Genomic DNA, 4,564 nt, shown 5'->3' on the forward strand with positions numbered 1-4,564 from the left:
GACACCTCGACAGCAAGTACGCACGCTGAGTGGAATACAGGCTGAACGACGCGCTTAGCGAGCTAAGATGAGGGATTCGGAGAAGGAAGGCTTTGCTAGACGGGTTCGACGAGGGCGTCGATATTTAGTCGGGGAGGATGTCCCGAGTGAGAACGGTGGCAAGCGTCGTGGGCTCAATTTCCGTTCCCCCTCTGGAGTGACCTGCGACCAGCCACTTGAAGTCCCACGGCGAGAGGATGAGCGGCCGTCTGGGCGCCCGAATTAGATCTGACATTGTCAGCTTCCGTAGCCCGGATTGGTATCTGACTCCGTCGCATCTACGTGAAGTGTGGAGAGTGAGCCTTTGACGACGTAGCAGTGTTTGAGTACGCCGTTAAAGGTGCATCTAAGGCCAAGGTACTACCTGTCGTCACAGCGATAGACAAAGTCCCTGGGACGGACGACACGGACTACGTCAATACCGCAACGTATGCGAAGGACGGGGAAGCGAAGGGAGAGGCAACAGTGTACCCAAGGACGTGCTGACGTGCAGCTCGACTGAGTAGAGATACGGTAAGGGTGGCATTGGAGGTGAGGTGAGTTTGGTCAGTCGTGAAATTTACCTGAAAACCCCGCGTTGACTTAATAGATTTGGCCTTAAATTTCTTATTGCTACTTGGGTCGACTTGGATTACTACTTTTTGCCCCGCACGTCTAGAGCTCGCTACCGTTGGTCAGCGCAAGCGTCCCGTTCCAGGGGCGACTTGCGACAGCACTCGACTTGAGGGTTATCTTAGCGCGTAGCCAGTGTAAACACCTCGACCCGCTCCCCGTCCAAACAGATCGTCGAGTCTCCTCGACGTACCGCATCTCCGATAACGAGATGGACATAGCAGAACTTGATCGAACCAGGCAGCAAGGCTCGGGAGCAGGAAGTTACCACGGAAAATTGGACATTGAATCCTTCGGTGCTTCCAGCCGATCGCTCGGCAGTTGCGGAATTCGTCATGCAGAGACAATCCATGTCAAGGTTCGTCCGCTACGCACTGCAGAACGCAGTAGACAAGCAAAAGGAACAAGCCGATAAGAACGGTCGAAAGGGCGTGAATGTATTCAAGATAGGAGACCGCATTCTCATATCAACCGAGGGAATCTGCGCTTCTGCCGTAACCAACCTGGGCGCCAACAAGCTTGCTCCACGCTTCATTGGTCCCTTCCGAGTAACCAAGGTTGTGGGTGACGCTTCCTCTTGGGACATCCCGTCGTCACTTAGACTCCACCCGACCTTTTACGTCGAGCGACTCAAGTGGTATTTCCCTGCGACGATTCCTGAGCCAAGCCAGCAGACGAAGCATGCGTCGGGCGACCAACCCGACGAGCCTACGCGCCATAGACCCGTCAGTCCACCAGGCACGATCTTCCGCCCGCTCAGCTCCAATCTGAGCGTCCAGTGCACGGTTCGGAGTAGTCTCCACCTCTCCCTGGACGTACAGGGCGTACGTCGTATCACCGTGAAGGCCCACCACCGATAATTGACTCGGTGGGTGACGCGCGCTGGATTGTGGAGCGTATCGTTGGCCACGAAGATTCCCATAACGCGGCTGCTCAACGTAGCGTCCGTAGTCGAATTCTTCGCGCGGCCCCGACCGCGCGCCACTATCTGGTACGTTGACTCGCCTATCCTCCGCGGCATAATACGTGGGAGCTCCGAGCCAACCTTTTCCTCCGGACGTGGTCCACGAGTATGAAACCAAGTTGCTTGAGAGGAAGAATTCCGCGGGTCACCCCGCGGAGACCGTGAACGTCCACGCGAACGAGGAGGCGACAACGACGCTGTGCTCCGACGCGTGCTACGTCGGCGCGAGCCGTCGCGAACACTGACACAACTTGTCAGTGCAATAATGAAAACACGAAGCCACCGGCGACATCGAACCGGTGACCAGTGGGTTGCCAATCCGACACGCTACGACTGCGCCGTAATGACTTCGATTTACCAGCGGCGACACGGTGGTTGCAGCAGAGCTGCCGGAGCTTTAGCGTCAGAGGAAGACGTTCGACTCCAAGAGTCACAAATACTAAGTTCCTTATCGGAAGGACACTTACAGCCCACGGCCAGGGCTCAAAGTTAATACCTCCACTTTATGCTTCTGTTGTTTTACTATACGTACGGCCAAACCGCCTAGGTGTAAATGTATCTGTTTAACTATCTAGCATAGTTAAACCTAATCAAATGCATAACGTGTGGCTTTCAGCCAACGTACTGAGAGACCTTACTATGTCTCCAATTTTTGTAATGAGAGTTTGTTAACTGCCCGGATACTCCGTACCCTTGTGTGTTCCACACCATGTAACCCCGTTACACTCTCCTCCACTAAGATAAGAACATTCCGTTCTCGAAACTTCCTCAGTGAGGACACGTCTTCTCAAGACGGCGGAGGCTACTAGACCTCACACCAGCGTTGTACAGCTCCGCGAGCTCACAAACGCCGACGCATCGTTGATGTCCAGCTTCACGTCGTCGGCCTACGGCCCAATGCTCCAAGCACACCGCGCATCTTGTTCGCAAGCGGTATCAGACCTATGCTCGCGCTCCGCGACCACTCCAAGAGCTGCAAACCACTCGGAGCTAGGCTCTCTTGAATCGTCCGAGTCGTCGACAACAGCTCAGCGGTTGAACACTCGCTTCACAAGCGATAGGTCGGTGGGTCGATCCCACCAGGGCGTCGCCCTCTCGTTCCATGGAATGTTGTCCTAGAATGGACAAGCTTAAAGGCAACACGCTTTTAGCTCAGTGGTCAAGCGTTGGCTTTGGAAGCCACAGATCGGTGGTTCGAACCCACTAGGGCCCCGCCCACTCGCCTTATGAGCTGTTTCCTGGAATGTACAAGCTGAAGGGCAACACCCTTTTAGCTCAGTGGTTGAGCGTTGGCTTTGGAAGCCACAGGTCTGTGGTTCGATTCCACCAGGGCGCAGCCCTCTCATACCATGAGTAGTCTGAACTCGGAAACCCTACGGGCATCACCCTTATGGCTTAATGGTAGAGCTCCGGCCTGGAAAGCCAAAGGCCAGTGGTTCGATCCCCGTCCGGGACACACCCTTTTTGCTGTTGTAGCGCATCCACATTTGGATCATGCTCATCGAGCAAGTTGTTTCAAAACAACAATGCGTCTATTGGGACGCTTGTGCCTGAACTTTGTTCAGCACAACACGAAGCATCGGCTTCCTTCAGGACCACGTCCCCAACACCACGATGTCTCTCCACCTCCTGCTCCCGCTGCGAGCACCGCTCATACGTACGGGCTGGCTGCTATAGCCACTGGTCAGAGCCTGAGCTCAATTACTGACCTGTTCGCCCCCCACTCTAGTGGGAGGCGCCCAGCGCCTGGTGACGCTGTCGCACGCCATGGTGGCGCTTCGACACAGGATGTGCTCGGTCGTAAGCGTCCACGACGTCAGGGCAATCTTGCCGGAGGATAATCTCAAACTCCCATGCGTTCAGTGAGTGAGGGTAACCCCTCCACTTCACAAAGAACTGGGTACGACCCTGGTGTCTACGCCGCGCCACAAGGCGTTCCACGTGATAGTGGAGCTCACCATGCTCATCGAGCAGAGCGGGCGGAGGCCTTGCCTCAGCATTGGTCCTCGCGAGGAGAGCCAGCACTGCCCGAACCGGTGTCTGCGTCCATACGACGCCGACGTCCACGACGCGAACGTTCACGCTCACCGCCCATCGGTCGATATCGAAGAGATGATCCACCTTGTGGATAGGTTGCAGTCACCACAGTTGACTCACAACCATGTTTCGAACCTTGACCGCCCAGTCGCTCGGCTGAACGTTCAGCTTACCTTGCTCCTGCATCTCGAGCACTTCGCTCCGCGACCAGTGGCTCTGCCACTTGCTGTTGATCAGTCTGCTGTGGGTCCACCACTTGCTATCGTCCAGCCTTCCGTGGCTCTACCAACTGCTGCTCTGCAGCTGTCCGTGGCTCAGCCACCGCTGGCGCCAACGTGTCCGCGCTCATCTGAGCAGGTCCTGATACGGCTTGAGCAAGCCAACGTAGAAGTCCGGATGCGTGCGCATCTTCTTCGGAAGGTTAAGCGCATACGCTAGGCCCTTCCTGGTCACGACCTTGAATGGTCCTATGAACCGAGGTCTTAATTTCGTCTTGAAGACTGCAGACACTGCATGAGTAGTTAGATTTTTAGCCTTTAATAAAACTTGGTCTCCGACCTCAAACCTTTCTTCATTGGGTCTGTCATTGGCATCTGCATGTTCCTTCTGGGTGCCCTGGCTTTCTGCCATAGCGTCGCGAACCTGGCGCATTACGCTCATTCTGAAAGAGACAAAGTCATTGACTTGCTTGCGAACCGCAGCAGGGCTGACATCAGCTAGCCGCTCGGCTATCCCTCCCCCATCAAGCCCTGAGCCACTGCGTGGTGATGTCAGTGGGACGCGAGGGTTCACCAAGCCGTTCACATAGAACAGAGTGTAGCCTGTCGAGGCGTGCACTGCATTGTTAATGCGAACTTAACGAGTGGGAGCATCTGGCGCCAGCGTTTTGGCGCCTCAGTGCATACGCTTCGG

The 4,564-nt window shown here is 55.5% G+C and overlaps 2 non-coding genes across 2 annotated transcripts; both read left to right on the forward strand.

Moving 5' to 3' along the window:
* Window positions 1–2,756: 2,756 nt before the first annotated feature.
* On the forward strand, window positions 2,757–2,828 carry PITG_29290. Its single transcript has one exon. It is a non-coding gene; the product is annotated as a tRNA-Pro (tRNA).
* Window positions 2,829–2,879: 51 nt separating this feature from the next.
* On the forward strand, window positions 2,880–2,951 carry PITG_29291. Its single transcript has one exon. It is a non-coding gene; the product is annotated as a tRNA-Pro (tRNA).
* The last annotated feature ends 1,613 nt before the right edge of the window (window positions 2,952–4,564 follow it).

The sequence above is a fragment of the Phytophthora infestans genome, genomic scaffold, assembly GCF_000142945.1.
Source record: "Phytophthora infestans T30-4 supercont1.55 genomic scaffold, whole genome shotgun sequence".
Taxonomy (NCBI): domain Eukaryota; phylum Oomycota; class Peronosporomycetes; order Peronosporales; family Peronosporaceae; genus Phytophthora; species Phytophthora infestans.